Source organism: Ambystoma mexicanum, chromosome 5p, assembly GCF_040938575.1.
Source record: "Ambystoma mexicanum isolate Mex_15411 chromosome 5p, UKY_AmexF1_1, whole genome shotgun sequence".
Taxonomy (NCBI): Eukaryota; Metazoa; Chordata; class Amphibia; order Caudata; family Ambystomatidae; genus Ambystoma; species Ambystoma mexicanum.
In genome coordinates, this window is record NC_090930.1 from 944,174,871 (window position 1) to 944,197,055 (window position 22,185).

The following is a 22,185-nucleotide window of genomic DNA, read 5'->3' on the forward strand; positions in this document are numbered from 1 at the left end:
GTCGCGCCATACCAGAGACTAGAGTTTCATTATAAAGACCAATTTACCAGCTAATTTTGAAGCTCCATCAGTCTCAAGGGACTCGAGTCCGATTTACTTCTTCATACCTATTGGGGTGAGATGAGACGAGACATTGCAAGAATTGTTATTGTACAAGATAAAGACATTATAATAAACAAACTATAATCATAACCAAAAGACTTACCTTCTAAGTGGATTGGTCGCAGTCGGTCTGAATCAACACTTCCACGGACCAGTGAAGCAACTCGGTCCGTTCTACGTGCCCCTGCTATGATAAGCAGGATGGATAGCTCAACATTACAAAACAACAGGGGAGCTTGCATGGGAAAACACTTGCATACTGTATTTTGGCACAAGAGGGTCGAGGGAAGTCACGACACCCCCACGCCATTCTCATTGCCTCTCATCTTCTCTCTGGGGCAATACCAGCATCCAGAGCAGCAGGCTCTGCAGCAACTGGGAGAGGGGGGTGATTCAGAGGAGCCAAGTCGAGGGAGGGCTCCAACCGTGCCCCAACACCCCGCGGAGACCAGGTGAGCGTAACACTCGGCTCCCGGCTGCTCCCACTCAGGGCTTCCCTGCCGACCGGATTGGGCCCACCAACGCCCACCTGCTGGTGGGTCGGGGTGGAGGAGCGCACCCCCGCTCGGTGCGGTGGCTCAGGGGCTGGCTCGGTGAGGAGAGGACAGGTGCCGCTCGGGGCTCCCTCTCTCCGGTGGGAGGGCGTCCCCGGCAGGGTTGGGTCGTCCCCGTCCATCTGCTGGGTCGCGGACCCCACTCCGGCGGAAGGTAATCCCGCTCCCCGGCACCTGCAGACCGCTGCACTGGCCGGACTGTAGTGGGAGGGACATCCCGGGCTGTGGGTAGTGCGCGTCTTGGACGCAACCGAGGTCGGGCCCGCGGCTCGCCCTATGGCTGCTCCGCCATTAATGATCCTACCGCAGGTTCACCTACGGAAACCTTGTTACGACTTTTACTTCGTTTAGATAGTCAAGTTTGATCGTCTTCTCGGCACTGTGTCAGGGCCATTGCTGACCCTGGTGGGGCCGATCCGAGGACCTCACTAAACTATCCAATCGGTAGTAGCGACGTGTGATGTGTACAAAGGGCAGGGACTTAATCAACGCAAGCTTTTGACCCGCACTTACTGGGAATTCCTCATTCATGGGAAATAATTACAATCCCAATCCCTATCACGAACGGGGTTCAGCAGGTTATCTGCACCTGTCGGCGAAGGGTAGATACACTCTGATCCGTTCAGTGTAGCGTGCATTAGCCACGGACATCAAAGGGCATCACAGACCTGTTATTGCTCGAGCTCGTGTGGCTGAACGCCACTTGTCCCTCTAAGAAGTTGAACGCTGACCGCTGGTGGTCGCGTACCTAGTTAGCATGGAGGAGTCTTGTTCGTTATCGGAATTGACCAGATAAATTGCTCCACCAACTAAGAATGACCATGCACCACCACCCACAGAATTGAGAAAGAGCTATCAATCTGTTAATCGTTTCCGTATCCGGGCCGGGTGAGGTTTCCCGTGTTGAGTCAAATTAAACTGCAGGCTCCACTCCTGGTGGTGCCCTTCCATCAATTCCTTTAAGTTTCAGTTTTGCAACCATACTGCCCCCGGAACCCAAGGACTTTGGTTTCCCGGAAGCTGCCCGGCAGTTCATGGGAATAACGCAGCCGAATCGCTAGTGGCATTGTTAATGGTCGGAACTACGACAGTATCTGATCGTCTTCGAACCTCTGACTTTCGTTCTTGATTAATGAAAACATTCTTGGCAAATGCTTTTGCTTTGGTTCATCTTGCGTCGGGCCAAGAATTTCACCTCTAGCCGCACAATACGAATGCCCCCGGCCGTCCCTCTTAATCATGGCCCCAGTTCCAAAAACCAACAAAATATAACCAGAGTCATATTCCATTATTCCTAGCTATTCAGGCAGCCGGCCTGCTTTGAACCCTCTAATTCTTTCAAAGTAAATGCTTTAGACCCCCTGGACACTAAGTCAAGAGCATCAAGGGGGCGCCGAGAGGCTGGGGCTGGGACAAGCGGTAGCTCGCCTCGCGGCAGACCACCAGCTCGATCCCAAGATTCAATTACGAGCTTTTTAACTGCAGCAACTTTAATATACGCTATTGGAGCTGGAATTACTGCTGCTGCTGGCACCAGACATGCCCTCCAATGGATCCTCGTTAAAGTTGAACATACTTTACAAAGTTGTCCGCCTCACATTTCTCACCCCTCACAATAGGTTCTGAGATGCTGGATGGTTGGGGAAATCCAAGGTTAAGGACACAGGCAAGAGGGATAATGGTACTCAAATAGAGCACTAGTGCTAGGTTAAAATCTGGGAAGGCCTTCTCACTGGAATTGGTAACAGACGGAAAGAGCACCTAAAGGAAGGGTCTGACTTTATTCAAATGAGGAGTTATTTAGTTCAGTGAGTTTCAGCAAAATTGGGTCGACTGATTGTGGAGGGTGACCAGAAAATGGTCAGAGTATGAGGAGTCAAGGTGAAGACAGTGGGTATAGTCATGTTCGACAGGTTGAATTGCCAGGAGTTCAGTGGTAGAGATTTGATTAAGAGGTCTAAGTCATTGTAAAAGAGAGATTGAAAATTCAAGGAGGTCAATAGATGAGAATTATGCAAGAGGAGGTGGAGCAAGGAGCTGTTTACAAACATACTCAAAAGAAAATAAGATTAAGGCATTGGGGAGAGAGGTGGATGACGTGTCTTTACTGATCAGAAGACGTCCCATCCTGCCATCCTTCTAGGATAATCAGTGAGAGTAGGGTTAGAGGAATCAGTGTGAAGGGCTTCTAGTGAGGCTGCTGAAGATATGGTGTTTACCCCAATGATACACACAGTTTACTGGTTATCAGCACATAGAGGCCCATTTTAGTATATAGTGTGGAATTTAGGGCCCAATTCTGCTGAAGGTGTTACACACCCATGGCCCTGAGGGCCATATTCTGCTAGATGTGTAATACATGGGTGAATTCCCCATTTGGAATGTACATTTGCTTTTTACACCAGTTTTCTATCTTCATAATGGGCCCTATTCTGCTAGAGGTGGAACAACCCCATGGGGATATTACACTTCTAGCAGAATAGGCCCCATTATAAAGATAGGAAACAGGTGTAAAAAAACAGGTGTACATTCCGAATGGGGAATTCACCCATGAATTATACCTCTAGCATAATTACACCTCCAGCACTGAGTCCAAGTCTGCCCAGTACTCTGTTTGTTCTCTGAGGAGCTGCATCTACTTCTACATTGTGTGGAGTGATCCTGTCCTGTTTCTGTTTCTACAGTCAACTTCAATAAAATATGACTTCCCGCGTGAAGCGCGGCGCGGAGTCCGGCAATGAGTCCCAGTGTGCCCAGTACTCTGTTTGTTCTCTGAGGAGTTGCATCTACTTCTATATTGTGTCTAGTGATCCTGTCCTATTTCTGTTTCTACAGTCAACTTCAATAAAAACAGACTTCCCGCACGGAGCGCGGCGCAGAGTTTGGCGCGGAGTCCAGCACTGAGTCCCAGTCTGCCAAGTCCACCTCGGGCCATGGCGAGCCATGGCTGACTCACTCAAGGCTGACCTCCAGACACGGCATAAAACACTTCAGCAGCGCCGTATGATAAATCCCTGGATGACCGCCAAACAGCTGGGAACGAACCACGGCAAGGTAAGCAAACAAACAGTCGCTCTGCAGCTATTGTAGCTACTGCTGCTGACAGTCCAGGCTCAACAGTTTCTGCTGCGTTGGTTTCCCCGCGCATGCGAGCTTCAAACTCCCCTGTCACTGAGAGCGCGAGTAACAATGACACTTTGATTTCTGATGAGCATGTGTACACAACACAGCCTTTAACAGCTCTTCTTTTCCTGCCCAACCTTGAACCGGCTCCAAATCCAACGCCCGATGTACGCAAGATCATCACCAGCGCCGACACTTCGGAGCTCTACTATTCGCTGTTTGATATCACAGATGCGGATCTAATGACTGTCCCGAACATCCATCCCTTATCTAACTCAACGGACCAAAATATTCCAACATGCTCCAGCGGCACACTGCTGTTAGTGGGTGAGGGGATTCCGCAATGTATCCCGTCAGCGAGCTCATGTCTGGAAAACATCATAGTGACAGGCTCCCCGTATACACTGCTAAAGGGAGTTTTTGGACCTCTGGCGACGCCTTCCAGCACCCCCTCTGACATGCCTGGGAGTCTCGAGAAGTCGCCAAGTTTTGTTCACAGCATTCATATACTGTCTTCGCCGCTCGCCATGAGTGAAATACAACATGAAATTCCCCTGAGAAGCATGATGAAGGACCTTCATAAAGGACGAAAGGATCATCCTCTTTTTGGTGACAGCGCCCTGGGTGAACACGATTTACCTCTAACTAAAACTTCTTTACTGGTTATAGAGGATGCCAGTGCCTTTGAACATTCTTTGGTACCACAAAATGACGATCTTTCGTCCCGAAATATTTCCGGAAGATCTTTACTTTCTTCGCCAAAGTTGACTCATAATCCTCTTAAACAGCCTAGACAATCTGAGGGCTGTTTGTCAAGTTCAGACATCAATCATCCGAGTCAGATGTTGCACTCCAGGGTGCCAGCAAGGAATCTCTTGGATCAGCCAGGTGACCGGGTCTCGCTGCTCTTGTCCGCAGAGCTACACCCTGTCTGCTCCAATTCAAACAAAGCGCCTGTGCTTACTCCAACAAGACCGTTCCGGTCGTCCTTGCTTTGCCAACATTACGAGCCCTTAAAGGCTACCACAAGTACGCCGATGTTGTGTGCCCGCAAAAGCAGCTCTAAAAGACCTGTGCTTCCTCAAAGTTATGGTCTCATACCTGAGCCTCATGTGTCAAATGCAGTCGTCTCAAATCGCTCTATCATGGAAGCTGATAATGCGTCCAATGCACCTGTAAAGTCTAGCCTATCCACGGCTGCCTCTACTCAAATTCATAATAATGTCCTGGCTGCATCGTCCTTAGCCATGATACCATTTGTGAAACTGTACGAATCGCTAACTGAAGCGATTTGCGATCAAGGAGCCATGTTGACGAACTTGACTACAAAAATGGAGCAAATCGACAAATTCAACATCTTCCTAAAGGAACAAATACAATCTGAAGCAGACCTAACAGTCCAGTGGCAGCAACGGTTGTGTGACTTGGCTGCTCGCCACCATTGTCAAAATGAGAGCCAAGCAGAGGGGTTGCTCGACGCTGTCAAATGGATGCGCAAAAACACTAGATCTGCGCCTTGCTCAAGCACAGGAAAGTTTGTAAGAAATGTTGACTCAGGTGCACTCGTACCGCCTCGAGGCCCACTTGGCCCAGCCTTAAACTGTAATCTGCAGGAACAGGAGACCGCATCCAATGTGGGTAAGATTAATTCTGACCCAATTTTGGAAGCTGTTGGCCTGGCCCACAGGGCACCACTGAAACCAATTAAGTCTTTGCAGATGTTAATAAGTGGCGATGGAAAAATGCCTCTGGACGCAAAGGGAACCAACAACGCCGGCCTGGTTGTAGACATCGGTGGTTCTGATATCCAAGCTCAAATTCAAGTACCAACTGCTATCCCTGAGAAACACTTTTCGTCATTTGGCATCTTCACCGGCGCTGCGAAGCCTGTCGTTGTCATAGCGACTCCAAAAGCTGATGTTCCTACTAAAGTAATTAAGGGCAATGTCCGTGCACGAAAATTGACTAAGAAAGGCGAGACGTCAGGACATGCAAATGCTAAGAAATTTATCAGGAATCTATCTTCTCCTCCAAGACTCAGTCTATTTAACCGAGACACCAGTGCAAAAGACAAAATCTCTTCTCAGGCTTCCAAGGACGCCGCTTTGTCCCTCATTCGCAAAGGCAAGTCAAAACCTTCACATAAACGCAGACGAATAATCTCTGATGAGGACTCATCTGTCTCAATATCTGCGTCTTCTTCAATCAACTTATGCGATTTATCTACTTATTCGATTCATGATGACCAAATAACTGCTGATAATGCTTCTAGAGAGCCTAGTCCTCATGAACCAGACATTCGAAAGGCAAACAGTCAGATGCCAAATGAAGCCACCCGGTGTCTAGTCAAATGGTCGACAGACAAATGGTCGACAGACAAATGGTCGACACAATTTGGTCGACAGGACAAATGATCGCATTTTCTTTATTTATATATTTTTTTAGGTTTTCGTTTAGGGAAAAAAAGGGGTTTTTAGCAAAAAAAAAAGGGGTTAGGGGGGGACCCCCCCAAAAAAAAAATGTGAAAAATAAAAAAAAAAATGTTTTTCGATCATTTGACCTGTCGGCCTTTTGGTGTCGACCATTTGTCCTGTCAACCATTTAGATTCGACCATTTGACCTACAACCAAGCCACCCAAGATACTATAAAGCTGACAGCCGATCGGGCCCAAAGAAACACAGCTGCAACAGCAAACGCTGATTCAACCTTGCGTGCTGGTCAATGCCTAAATCTGAAATTCACGTTGAACCAACGTAATCAGCGTGTACACTATAAAACGAGGGTTCATGAGCCCAAACCCAGTAAAGGCTTGCCTCACTCTTGCAAACTACACCTGCAGAACATACAAAGTGACGACAACAATGTCAATTTAAATCAAACAAACCTCTTGAAGTTATTCAAGTGCGTTCCTTCGCTTCGTAAAATCGATTCTGATGACATAAAGATTGTCAAATACACCACAGAGAAGTCTTCTGACCAAGTGATTCTACACATTGACTCTCCCGGAGTACGGACCACTTTATTAAGGGCTGTCGACAATCTGCTGTTCTTTGGCTTTGAGATTCTGGTTGAAACTGAACAAGCGAGATTGCCTTCACCAGACAAGGTTGCGGAGGTGAAACAAAAACATTCAGTGCAGGTCAATTCAACATTGCTGCGGAAAACATTGAGCAGTGCGCAGAATCAAAATCAACAATGGAAAACCCAAGGCCATTCATCAGCCAAAAAAAGCAAATTCCAACAGGTGTTGGGCTCAACATTAGCCATGATTCAAGGTGCAGGAGTGCCATTACACCATCTTATCCTGGAATACACGTGGATTCAAACATTTATTCAATGATTTTGAGGCCTCTCTGCAAAACGTGTTTGTAATCTGCCTCCAGGAAACATGGTTACGTGACACTCCGATGCACGATGGTTTTACATCCCTGCTTAATCCAGCTGAAAAAAATGTCAAAGGTCGCCCACATTCAGGCCTATTAACAATGGTAAGAATTACCCAAAGATGGTTGTCTCCAGTTTCGGTGAATCCCAATCCGTTTGTGCACTACGGACAAAAGAATTCAATCCTGGAAATATCTTTTAATCATCAACGGCTATTGAAATCCTGCAAAAATTAGCACCAGAGCTTTCGTAAATGCCATCACTCATTTAATTGATGAGGCAACGCTTGCCTATAACAACTTATCAGTCATCTGCTGCAGAGATTTAAACTGTTCCTGGTTCCAGTTTGCCCAGAATTCGCAGTATTATATGCGTTTGCCTGTTGATGCGCTGGTCGCCAGAGGTCAGATTTGGCACAATGCCATGAGGACGCGTGACTGCATAATGCTAAATGGCTCGGTTAAAGGGGATGTCCCGGCACAACCAAGGTGGCATCGCGAGAATACTCATAGCATTCTCGATTATATTTGGGTCTCTAGAAATGTCAAATCTAAGATTGTAGATCTCCAAATTCAAGCAATGAATTATAGTGACCATAACCTTATGAAACTATGTTGCCTGATGGAATCGGTGCCCTTTGCTGCAACATACAAATTACCAGTGGAAACAAACACTGGAAGAAATCGGCTTAGAATAAATGGAAACCAGATCCAAAATCTTGGTACCAGGCTCATGAATTCCTTTTCTACTTATGGAATTGACTATACCCAGCTGTTAACTGATTATATCATTGATATAAGTGAGTCCAGGCACGGTGGGCGTTCCCATAAACATTCATGCAGCATTGTTATGCATGAAGCAAAGAAAGCCTTGAGAAAAGATTTGAGATCCTTAAGAAGAATTTTGCCCAGAAACGACGTGCATGACGCAGTAAGAATTAGAAGGGCACGTTATCGCAATTGGGTAAAATCTCACGCTATCATTATTGACCAAGATCGTGCCGAATTGATGATGAACTTAATTGTGACAAAAAACACACCCGAAATGTGGCAGATTTTGAATATGGACCATACAACTTGCTCATCTATTCCTGTAAACACAATCTCAGGTGATCTATGGGCAACTCATTTCTCCACGGTATTCAAGAAACCTCTCATTGGGCCTCATTATGAGGTAGGAGGTAGCCATGGTGCAATTAGCACCATTGCCATCCCCCTACCGCATTCCGGGTTCCCGAAATAGGGACTTACCGTGTCATTCCAACCTTGGAGGACCCGGTAAATCCCCATTCCGGGAACCATTCCCCATTCCCATTCGAGCCCCCATAGGGCTCAATGGGAATGGGGATGGAGCTAATAACGGTACCGCAATTTGCGGTACCGTTATTAGCTCTGAAGTCCCTTAACGGGTCCGTCCTTAACACCTGGTCAGACCAGGCATTGAGGTAGGGACCCACTAAGGGATCTCGGAATAGGGTGGTAAGGGATTACCGGCACCGGTGCCCTTACCGGTGCCGGTAATCCCTTACCACCTACCTCATAATGAGGCCCCATTGAGTCAGTGGCAATGATTAACTTGGCGGACACTTCTTGGGCAGTTGAAATGACACATGAGGACATAGAACGAGCCATCAAGGCATTAAAAAACTTGCGTGCCGCGGGGACTGACTTCATTACGAATGTGATGCTCAAAAAACATTCGAACGATTGGGCTCACTTCATTGGAAAGCTGTTTTCAAATATTGCAGTGTTAAAACAACTTCCTGAGTCATGGTCCACGGCAATCGTGGTGCCTATTCATAAGAAGGGCCATTGGGACGATCCTGGCAACTATCACCCAATTGCCCTTCTCGATAATATTGGCAAGATCTTTGGTTCAAACTTGCGACAGACTCGCACACTGGGCCCAAGTTTCCTTGATTCCGGATATACGCCAAACTGGCTTTACGAAGGGTGTTGGTGTTGATGTCAATCTACTGATTCTTACCATTTTGAAACTTGAAGCTCTGAAAGCAAATGGTAAACTTCATCTTGCATTTATTGATATGAAGCAGGCGTTTGACAGTTTAAATTGAGGACCTTTTTGGGCAAAACTGTCAAAGTGATATTGCCCGGCATCTATCCTTGATCCCATCATGGCCCTGCATGCACACATTTCGATCCATGTAAGACTCAACAAATGTGGTGACTTATCAGACATTATATTGACGACAAGGGGAGTCAAACAAGGCTGCCCTCTTGCCGCCGAGTTGTTCAAACTGTTTCTGGCAGACCTGCCGAAACATCTGGAGCAGGTTAAGTGTTTTTCGCCCAAGATAAATCAAGTCCCACTAAAATGTATCATCTATGCAGACGACCTGGTGTTGATGGACAGAACACAAATCGGATGCCAGCCCTTGCTTACGAGCTTACATGAATACTTGGCCATTAACAAACTCATGATGAATATAGATAAAACAAAGATTGTGTCAATTGGCAGCCTGGATAACAAGAAGGACAATTCCTTTAGGTGGTCTGTTGCTGGCAAATGTCTTTCCTCTGTGTCCTCCATAAGATACTTAGGGATACAATTCAATAATTCTATCTGCGAACATCGTTGGGTCATGGAATTAAAATCTAAGATGTCAAAGCTTGCCCTTCAAGGAGCCAAGATTAACAAAACCTATGGTAAATTCTCCTTGGCTCCCGTCTTGACATTTTACCTGCATAAAGTCGTTCTGGTCATTATTTTTGGTGCAGAGGTAGGCTGGAACATCAAAGACCGAATCTGACACATGATGAAAGGGCGTTTCTGGCGCCATGTGTTAAATATGCCTCAATCTACATCTATGACGATACTAAGACATGAATTGTCAGTGAACTTGCTCCATAGCAGAGTTGTGTGGAACTCCATCTCGGTAATGCAAAAGATGTCTCTTGAGTTACTGACTCCGGCGTATCAAATTTTTACTAATGAGTTCGATCCTATGAGTCAAAATCTACTAAATCTATGGTTTCGCAAACTACTGGCATTTGTGTCTCCCGCTGATATTAACAAATAAAAGATTCTGAATCGGCCTCAATGTGCCAAGAAGAAATTTGATTCTTGGGCTTGGATAGTAAATCAAGAAAAAAGCGAAACGATGCAATCAGTAAATTTCTTGGGTTCTGAGCAGAAAAAACTAAATGTGCAGCCTTGCTATTTGCTCCATTCCCCATCTCGCCATCACCAATAACAATTTCTTAGGTTTCGAACAAACACATTGAAAACAAAAGACGTTCTTTAGCAAAGAAACGACAAAACAATAAAAGACAATCTTTGCCGTTTTTGCTGTATGTCCATCGAATCTTTAAAACACCTAATAATCGATTGCGAACAAACTGTCAGTCATCGTTCGCTCCATCTTGGGAAGCTTGCACCTATTGATGATGACATGAATGCGTGGTGGTCGAGGATCATCTCTGGAAACAGCATTAAACATGTATGTGCGATTGTGAATTATATGGACATGCTTCTGAAATCTGATCCTTAGGGAAACTTTATGGCATGAGGTTATTGCGGACCTGGGTTCACTTGAGAATCTAATTGATCGATATACTCACTAGTGTAGTGAAATGTGAAATACTATTATTTAGATAATGAAGAGTGAATGATTGAATTCTTTCAAGGATGCAAAAGGAAATTGAAACAAAAGTTTGAACCTTGTGCTTAAACTGTAGTTTCTTTCAATAAATAAAAAATAAAATAAAAAATAAAAATTACACCTCCATCAGAATAGGCCCTTAAATCCAGACATCCTTCCTTTATCACTATGACCCGACATCATCCCTTATCACTGTGTCCACAGTGGTCATTTTGAATTTCATTCATATTTTTACTTTTTCCTCCAGAATGTGCAGCATAGTTTATATGAACAAACAAACACGGCTTTCAAAACAAGAAGTATTCAACATTTTAAGGCATCACGTAAAAGGCAATATTTGCACACTTCCAGCAACTAATACAGAAAATGGGCAGGTGTTCCTATACAGTTATGAAGGACAAAATCATAGAAAAGATGATTGGAGATGTGATCAATATAAAAGGATTCAAAAAGGAAGGCATGTTCTGCCGAGGGCCAGTCCCCTGGTGTGGAAGACATACTTACAAATGTCTAAACAATGCGACCCCTTGTTACCTAAGCAACAGAATTTGCAGAAAATCCTCAACCAGGCCTACTAGAACAGCTAACACCAACTGCCTTATTGTCCCAAGATTTAAGCTATCCAAGGTTGGGGGTGCAGCTTTCCTGTAAAAGCTGCCCAACTCTGGAACTCCCTGCCCCCCCCTACAAGCTGATCAACCATACATATCCTTCAGACAGAATCTCATCAATTGGTTCAAAGCCTCTGACCAGTAAGATCCTGTCACCTCCACTCTTTGTATTGTATTTAGATTTCTGAGTGTTATTATCAGACTGCCTGTATAGCTCTCTCTTGTATGTGATACTCTCCTCATGATGCTATGTAACCGCATCTCCTCTTGTCATCACATATTGTATTTCTGTGTGTTCTTGATCTGAACCCATGCCATATGTAACCTAAGCTGCAAGTCTTCATGTAACCTCTGCGGCCTGATACCTTTGGGTCTGGTGCGCAATATAAATAAATAAACAAACAAACAAACAAACTTCCAGAGATTCATTAGTAGAAAGGAAGTTACATTTTACAGATATGGCTATGAAGTTCTTGATGGAAGTGTTGAAAAAGTGATTGTCCGTTATGTAGGTGAAGACAAAACACCTGAGCCATGCATGCCTTATGGAAATATGAAAAAATACCCCTTAAGAGCTCATGTTTGCACAATGCCATCTGTGCTGATAGAAATTGTTGAAAATAAAGATTTAGGTCCAACTTCAATTTACCAGAAAAAAATAGCAGAATGCGATGCTTCCCCTACCCACATGAGAGTTACATTGCAGAAAAATACAGAGCAAATACAAAATAAACTTAAGTATGGGAAACAGAAATGTAGTATCAGTCATGATGATTTATATAACATCTACGAGCTTCGCTATGCACTGGAAGGGTTTGTATGCCATTACTCACTGGTTCCCAAACTTATTCGAACTTCCAGACATTATCATTATTTTTGAGGAAGTGATGAAGTTGAATTCAAGAACCCTAATTTCATATGACACAACATTTCAATTAGGTGATGTTCACCTCTCTCCACTAATTTTTCAATGTTCATTGTTTGAAGAAAATCCTGCAATCCCTGCCTTTGTACTGATTCATGATAAACGCACAACGATTGCTCATGAAACATTTTTTTCTTTTGTAGCAAAGCGTATGCCTCAAATTAACCAGAGTTCCATTACTATAGTAACAGACAGAGAATCTGCTATTGTGAAATCTGAAGAGAAGAGAATATTATTCCAAGATGCAAGCATGTGGGTTGTTCGAACCACATACCGAAAGACTTGGAATTCTGGGTTTCAGGCCATGAAGGAGGAAAAGCAGACAGAAAAGTGTAGACCAATAATGTTCTACAGCTCTTAGACTGCAAAAGTGGAGGACACTTTCTAAAATTGTTCGAAAAACTAAGGGCAACATGGAGTGCTTCTTTGGTAAAATATTTTGAGGAAACACTGAGCAAAGACATCTTGACAAAGGCAGGCAAATGGGTCTTGGAAAGAGTTGGCATTTATAGGAAAACCAGTGGAGTTACAACTAATGTGTCAGAAAGCATGAATGCAGTGATGAAAAGACTGACTAAGCAAAAAGAGGTACACATGGATGAAATGGTATTGGCAATCTACTTTTTGCAAAGATTTTATCAAAAGGAAGTGTTGAGAGGACAGTGTGGTATGGGGAACTATCACCTGTCAAACAGGCATGCTGGCAAAAAACTTAATTTCTGGTGGTATTGAATTCCCATTTGATTACATACCTGTGGAAAAGATAGTGGACTTTATAAAGGAGGGTCACTATGATGAAGAACCTGTAACAATATCAAAAGGTGATGAGCGCAAATCAAGTACAATGGAAGGCCTAGCAAACTTGATAGCTAAGCAAAACTGAGTATTTCTTCGGGCACAGTCTGGATGTTTCATAGTTACCAGATTACGAGACTAAAAGTATGTGGTAAAGTTCTTCCCAGTTGAAACATGCTCTTGCAACAATTCACAAACATGCTACCCCATTCTAACAGCACAGGCGTCAATTGATAAGAGTTCAAGTAAGAAAAGAATAGTGTACTATCTGGAAAATCTCAGGATGAATGTCAGAAAAGGCGAATCTGGAAGGAAAAAAATTAGACAGAAAGATGAACTGCAGACTGTAGCCACAATGGATTCTATTCTGAGTGAAACTAAATTTGATGACACCCAGGAAGACATTCAAGCAAAAAATAAACATACCAAACAATTGAACCCATATGAGAATGTTCCCAAGAAAGAATATTTGACCTCTTTTCTGGTAGACGAGTATGATTTGGGTGTACCGCAGCGGTCAAGCTCTCCTAAACAAACAGGAAAAACTGTGCCACTTCCATGGGAATTAATACCAGGTTATCCACGCATGCAGACTGTCCTAGGTCAAAATATTTACATCAATGTTGAAGACATGAAGTCTCTCTTAGGTGATAACTGGCTGGTTCACACAGTCATTGAAGGCTTCTTGCTTACTAGAGCTTCTCTAAAACATGTCACTGAATGCTCCAGGGCAGCCTTGCCACAACAGCCATTGGCTAAGGACCAGAAGCAAAGGGGAGCTCCCTCCAGAGCAGTTCCACTCCCTGTTTGCCCCTGTTAGCCCATGGACACCTGACGTAGGCAACCTACAGTGACTGACAAGGTAAAAGTGGTGTGGGCGGGGAGTACAGTCATTACTGTACTCCAGTAAAACACCAACACTCTTATTACCTAATATCATGTATCTACCTGCATTCCATATTTTGCATTTAGCCTAACTGTGTAAGTTAGACATGTGTTTCTTCTAACTAACCGTACTAAAAACGATCAAATTCTGCATAATCACCTGCAAACTCTGAACTGGACACAACCATACCTCTACTGCACCACAGCCCGCATGCACTTCACAACACCCAACCCAGCATACAACCAAACCATGCACAATCAAACCTCAACACCACATGACGGCTACCAACTGAAAATGCACCAACGCTCAGCGACCGGTTTCAGTTTCTCCGAACTGAAGCTGCCAACAGTACATCAAAGCTCTCTTGCTCTTTTCTCTCTCAATCCCACAAACAACCCCCCATCCCAACACTCCTTACATTGCAGATATGCCAGTGTGCCAAGAGACGCGGTACAAGATCTCATAACATTAACATCATTTGCCAGTTTTGGCATCAAATGCCCAGCTTCTTCCACCATATGCTCAAGCGCTTCTGTGATACGACTGTGCTCTTCTACCATAGAGCATAACATCATACCTTTAACTGACAAGCTCTACTCCATATATCCAGGTACTGGCAGACACATCAATATAGACCATCTTTGTGAGTAATGACTTAATGACAGGCATCGTTTAACCTTTCTCATTTCCAAATGTTCTTCATGTGTGTTTGCATCATTTTCAGGTGAGTTTCGCTGCTGTTATATATATTAGGGTAACGTTTCGGCCCGTTCCGGGTACTTTTTCATGATAAAATGTAGATATTGAGCAGTAATGGGCTAATGACAGCATATTGGTGCACCTTTCTCATTCAAAATGTTCCTTATGTGTGTTTAGATCATTTTCAGGTGAGTTTTGCTGCCTTTTTGTATATTAGGGTAGCGTGCTGGCCCATTCCAGGTACTTTTTCGTGATAAAATGCAGATTGTGGGCAGTAATGGGTTAATAACAGCATATTGGTGCACCTTTCTCATTTCAAAATGTTCTTCATGTGTGTTTGCATCATTTTCAGGTGAGTTTTTCTGCCATTTTATATATTAGGGTAGCGTTCCGGGCCGTTCCGGCCCGTTCCGGGTATATTTTCATAATAAAATGTAGATTATGGGCAGTAATGGGTTAATGACAGCATATTGGTGCACCTTTCTCATTTCAGAATGTTCTTCATTTGGGTTTCCATCATTTTCAGGTGAGTTTCACTGCCGTTTTATATATTAGGGTACCGTTCTGGCCCGTTCCGTGTACTTTTTCAGGATAAAATGTAGATTTTGAGCAGTAATGGGTTAATGACAGCATATTGGTGCACCATTCTCATTGCAAAATGTTCTTCATGTGTGTTTGCATCAGTTTCAGGTGAGTTTAGCTGCCATTTTATATACTAGGGTACCGTTCCGGGTACTTTTTCGTGATAAAATGTAGATTTTGGGCAGTAATGGTTTAATGACAGCATATTGGTGCACCTTTCTCATTTCAAAATGTTCTTCAGGTGTGTTTGATTCACTTTCAGGTGAGTTTATCTGCCGTTTTAAATATTGGGGTACCGTTCGGGCTCTTTCTGGGTACTTTCTCAGGATAAAATGTAGATTTGGAGCAGTAATGGGTTAATGACAGCCTATTGTATTGGTGCACCATTCTCATTTCAAAATGTTCTTCATGTGTGTTTGCATCAGTTTCAGGTGAGTTTAGCTGCCGTTTTATATACTAGGGTACTTTTTTGTGATAAATTGTAGATTTTGGGCAGTAATGGGTTAATGACAGCATATTGGTGCACCTTTCTCATTTCAAAATGTTCTTCATGTGTGCTTGCATCATTTTCAGGTGAGTTGTGCTGCCGTTCTATATATTACGGTAACGTTCGGGCCCGTTCTGTGTACTTTTTCATGATAAAATGTAGATTTTGGGCAGTAATGGGTTAATTACAGCATATTGGTGCACCTTTCTCATTTCAAAATGTTCTTCATGTTTGTTTGCATCATTTTCAGGTGAGTTTAGCTGCCGTTTTATATACTAGGGTACTGTTCCGGCCTGTTCCGTGTACTTTTTTGTGATAAAATGTATATTTTTTTGTCAGTAATGGGTTAATGACAGCATATTGGTGCAACTTTCTCATTTCACAATGTTCTTCATGTTTGTTTGCATCATTTTCAGGTGAGTTTTGCTGCCAATTTATGTATTAGGGTAACGTTCAGGCCCGTTCGTGTACTTTTTCGTGATAAAATGTAGATTTTGAGCAGTAATGGGTTAATGACAGCATATTGGTGCACCTTTCTCATTTCAAAATGTTCTTCATGTGTGTTTGCATCATTTTCAGGTGAGTTTATCTGCTGTTTTAAATATTAGGGTACCGTTCGGGCTATTTCTGGGTACTTTTTCAGGATAAAATGTAGATTTTGAGCAGTAATGGGTTAATGACAGCCTATTGTATTGGTGCACCATTCTCATTTCAAAATGTTCTTCATGTGTGTTTGCATCAGTTTCAGATGAGTTTAGCTGCCGTTTTATATACTAGGGTACCATTCCGGCCCGTTCCGGGTACTTTTTCGTGATAAATTGTAGATTTTGGGCAGTAATGGCTTAATGACAGCATATTGGTGCACCTTTCTCATTTCAAAATGTTCTTCATGTGTGCTTGCATCATTTTCAGGTGAGTTGTGCTGCAGTTCTATATATTACGGTAACGTTCCGGCCCGGTCTGGGTACTTTTTCATGATAAAATGTAGATTTTGGGCAGTAATGGGTTGATTACAGCATATTGGTGCACCTTTCTCATTTCAAAATGTTCTTCATGTATGTTTGCATAATTTGCAGCTGAGTTTAGCTGCCGTTTTATGTACTAGGGTACTGTTCCGGCCCGTTCCGGGTACTTTTTAGTGATAAAATGTATATTTATTTGGCAGTAATGGGTTAATGACAGCATATTGGTGCAACTTTCTCATTTCAGAATGTTCTTCATGTTTGTTTGCATCATTTTCAGGTGAGTTTTGCTGCCATTTTGTATATATTATGGTAGCGTTCCGGCTCGTTTCGGGTACTTTTTCGTAATAAAATGTAGATTTTGGGCAGTAATGGGTTAATGACAGCATATTGGTGCACCTTTCTCATTTCAAAATGTTCTTCATGTGTGTTTGCATCATTTTCAGGTGAGTTTATCTGCCGTTTTAAATATTAGGGTACCGTTCGGGCTCTTTCTGGCTACTTTTTAAGGATAAAATGTAGATTTTGAGCAGTAATGGGTTAATGACAGCCTATTGTATTGGTGCACCATTCTCATTTCAAAATGTTCTTCATGTGTGTTTGCATCAGTTTCAGGTGAGTTTAGCTGCCGTTTTATATACTAGGGTACCGTTCCGGGTACTTTTTCGTGATAAATTGTAGATTTTGGGCAGTAATGGGTTAATGACAGCATATTGGTGCACCTTTCTCATCTCAAAATGTTCTTCATGTGTGCTTGCATCATTTTCAGGTGAGTTGTGCTGCCGTTCTATATATTACGGTAACATTCCGGCCCGTTCTGGGTACTTTTTCATGATAAAATGTAGATTTTGGGCAGTAATGAGTTAATTACATTATATTGGTGCACCTTTCTCATTTCAAAATGTTCTTCATGTATGTTTACATCATTTTCAGGTGGGTTTTGCTGCCGTTTTTTATATATTAGGGTAGCGTTCCGGCCCATTTCGGGTACTTTTTCATAATAAAATGTAGATTTTGGGCAGTAATGGGTGAATGACAGCATATTGGTGCACCTTTCTCATTTCAAAATGTTCTTCATGTGTGTTTGCATCATTTTCAGGTGGGTTCCACTGCCGTTTATATATTAGGGTAGCGCTCAAGCCCATTCCGGGTACTTTTTAGTGATAAAATGTAGGTTTTGGGCAGTAATGGGTTAATGACAGCATAATGGTGCACCCTTCTCATTTCAAAATGTTATTCATGTGTGTTTGCATCATATTAAGGTGAGTTTTGCTGCTGTTTTATATATTACGGTAGCGTTCCGGCCCGTTCCGGGGACCTTTTTGTGATAAAATGTAGGTTTTGGGCAGTAATGGGTTAATGACAACATATTGGTGCACCTTTCTCATTTGAAAATGTTCTTCATGTGTGTTTGCATAATTTTCAGGTGAATTTTTCGGCCATTTTATACATTATGGTACCGTTCGGGCCCGTTTCGGCGCGTTCCGGGATTACATACCTGTGGAAAAGATAGTGGACTTTATAAAGAAGAGTCACTATGATGAAGAACCTGTAACAATGTCAAAAGGTGATGAGCGCAAATCAAATACAATGGAAGGCCTAGCGGACTTGATAGCTAAGCAAAATTGAGTATTTCTTCAGGCACAGTCTGGATGTTTCATAGTTACCGGATTATGAGACTAAAAGTATGTGGTAAAGTTCTTCCCAGTTGAAACATGTTCTTCCAACAGTTCGCAAACATGCTTAGGATGAATGTCAGAAAAGGCGAATCTGGAAGGAAAAAAATTAGACAGAAAGATGAGCTGCAGACTGTAGTCGCAATGGATTTTATTCTGAGTGAAACTAAATTTGATGACACTCAGGAAGACATAAAATAACCATACCAAACAATTGAACCCATATGAGAATGTTCCCAAGAAAGAACATTTGACCTCTTTTCTGGTAGGCGAGTATGATCTGGGTGTACCGCAGCGGTCAAGCTCTCCTAAACAAACAGGAAAAACTGTGACACTTCTATGGGAATTAATACCAGGTTATCCACACATGCAGACTGCCTGTGTCAAAATATTTACATCAATTTTGAAGACATGACGTCCCTCTTAGGTGATAACTGGCTGGTTGACACAGTCATTGAAGGCTTCTTGCTCACTAGAGCTTCTCTAAAACATGTCACTGAATATGATGTACGTGTGAGTGTTTTAAGTCCATTCATAATTTATTCCATTGACTTACGTGGATACTCTTCAAGTGTTCACGAGTTCGGCATCAAATCAGATATTATGGCAAAGGACATCTGGATCATCCCCACAAATGTGCAAAATACTCACTGGGTACTTATGCTGGTGTTCATGAAGTGGAAGATTATTCTATATATAGACTCCAATCAAACCCTCTACACAAAGTACATTAGCATACTACAAACATTCATGGACATTCAGATGGCATCCAGCATTGACTGATCTAAGTGGACAATCCATGCTCCTCATGATGTACCAGCTCAGCATGATTCATCCAGCTGTGGACTATTTCTTTGCGTATTTGCACAAATATTGTGTAGTGGGTCACTTGTACCATTCCCTGCAGACATGACTGCTGTGCGGCTGTCATGATCTCTGCTTCCAAAAGATCAGGACTTGCCCGACTCCCTTGGAAGCAGACCCATAACCCCGGTTCCGAGTGCCAGCCAGTCCCAATTGGGACCTTTTGGACCCTGTCCTGGCGCCAGTGGCACCAGGCTCATAAAGATGCCCAGTCCCAGTGCTGGAAGCGCCAGGCTCATAATGCTTGGGTGGACTTACCTGCAGCAGACCATGCTGCTTACTTACCTGCCAGTTGAACCCCTGATCCTCTTCTGTTTGGGACTACTTTTCCTGTTGGGTGGGGCAGGAGCCACTCCCTAGGTTCAGAACACTGGAACTCTTCTGGAAAGCAGGAACTCTTTTCTTACCTAGGCGTGGCTGTGGAAGGAGACACCTAAGCACTACAGGAGGCTATTTAAACCACACCCGATGGATGAATCTTGCTTTGCATTATTCTGCATTCTCTGCAGCAGAACGCTCATCGTGTCTTCTGCTTCGGATCCTGGGCCTAAGGGAACAAAGGCTTACCATCCTGGAATCCAGTCTTCAGCAGCACCTGTAAAGACAAAGAAAGAACAGGTTAGCACTACGGTCTTCAGTGGCAGCGCATCTCTTACCTGGTCCATCGGCTGTCAACGACGCCTCGCGCTGCATTCCGGCATCTGAAAGACAAAGGCTTACCTACTCTTCGCATGCTCCGGAGGTCTTCGCACTGCATTCCGGCATCTGAAAGACAAAAGCTTACCAGCTCTTCGCACGCTCCGGAGGCCTTCGGCGCTGCATCCCGCATCTGAAAGACAAAAGAAGGTGCGTTTAAAGACATTGGGCAACTTTATTACTCACGTGCCATTACTCCTTCCCACGCCGAATCCAGTGGGTATTCCAGCACCCTTCAGCTTCTCTAAAGCTCCGAACTTGTACCTGCAAGATAAAAGGGACAGTTAGTGCACATCGTGAAGCAGGCTACACGCGCTTACTTACGTGCTTCCAGGCGCTTCTATTCCTCACGCGGGTTCGATCGTCAACTCGCATCAGCCCGCCATCCGCCATCGCCGGAACCCCGCAAAACAAGAGATATCATTACAAAAGACTTTTAAGACATTTGAAGTGCCCAGAACTTACCGTTCATGCAGTTAACGACGGACAGCAGTCCTCTGAGGTCAAGAGGCCTGCACCCTTATCCAGTGAAGAAACTGGTTACGGCACCCTGCCCCGAGGCAGATGGAGAGCTCGGCGTTCACTTACCTAAGGTGAGGGCGTTAACCTTTGGGGTTCTACAGGAGAAGAGAAAGGGAAGAGGAGAGAGGCACCCAATAACCCCAGTTCATTAATCCCATATTTTCTATCTGCAGACATCTTACTCTTCAAGTCAGACATACAGTGCACAGAGGTCCAGCCCAAAGAGCCAACCGTGTGTTACACATCACCTTTGAAGATACGGTATTCACCCAGTCAAGACCGGCGCCTCTGCGGGAATCAGGTGAGCGCTACAGAACGCAAAGCCTACCGCAAAACTCCCACCCAGGCGCTATGGAAACCTCGGATACCGACCAGCTAGCCCAGTTACTTGGGGAACTAAGAGCAGAAGTGCATGCAGCCCGTCAGGAAAAGAAATGCTCTAAGAAGGGAACTGATTATTTCCAAGGAGCGAACAGACGATCTCGCTAGACAATTGCTACAGTCACAAGCCGGACAAACTCCGTTACCCGCATCAGGGGCAAATCTTCCTTCAACATCCTCTACGAACCCAGTGCAGATCAACCTACCTGGGAATGTACCTCTGGCTCTGCCCGAACGATTTTCTGGTGACCCAAAGAGGTTTGCAGTATTTATTAATCAGTGCCGGTTGCACTTCTTATGCCGGCCAGCAGCCTTTCCAACTGATCAAGCTAAGGTAGCTTTCGTGCTTTCGTACCTTAGTGGCAATGCGGCAGACTGGTCGATTCCTCTAGTTAATCAAGATGATCCGGTTCTCCATGATTTTCAAGCTTTTCAGCTCAGTATGGAAAAACTGTTTGCAAGACATTCACAGGGGCAGGCCTTGGACAATGAGCTCCTTTCATTGCGACAGGGTAATCAAGACCTTTTGGCTTATATTGCGTCTTTCAACAGACTGATAGTGGAAACTCGATGGCCTGAGGACAAAAGGATTACGCTGTTTTATAGAGGTCTACGTGGAGAGCTCAAAGATGTGTTAGCCCAAGTAGTGAATCCCCCGCAAGACTGTTCGGACTATATTGACTTAGTCGTTCAAATTGACCACAGACTGCAGAACAGGAAGGCGGATCGTTCCAAGTTTGATGCTCGAGTATTTTCCAAACCACCAACTCCTACCAAAGGAGTAGACTCCGGGGAACCCATGCAAATAGGGGGCCTGAAAGGACCACTAACACAAAAGGAGCGGGAAAGGAGAAAACAGCTGCAATTATGCCTCTATTGCGGAAACACGGGGCACTTTCTTCGAGACTGTCCGGTGCAACCAGCCAAGAAGGCAGTAGGAGCTGGAGTTACCAGGGTCACAAACTCTGAGCAGGGAAACGACCTCGCCCGACAAGAATAGAGGTCCTCTTGCCGAGCGTTAAAACCAGTTCCGTGACCTCGCATTTCGTGATACCTATGGTCCTCATTAGCCCTGAACATCCGGATCGATTACATGCGATTGAAGCTTACGTCGACAGCGGTGCCATCGGCAATTATGTGGATCATGAAATGGTTTTGAGGATGAATCTGACTCTTTGTCCAAAGGCTGTAAAGGACGTCATTACTACGGTGGATGGTATGGAGATAGCCTCCGGACCAGTAACGCATACCACCCAAGAAGTGACGCTAGTAAGTCAAGATGGACACCATGAGAAGATCGTGTTCGATGTGAT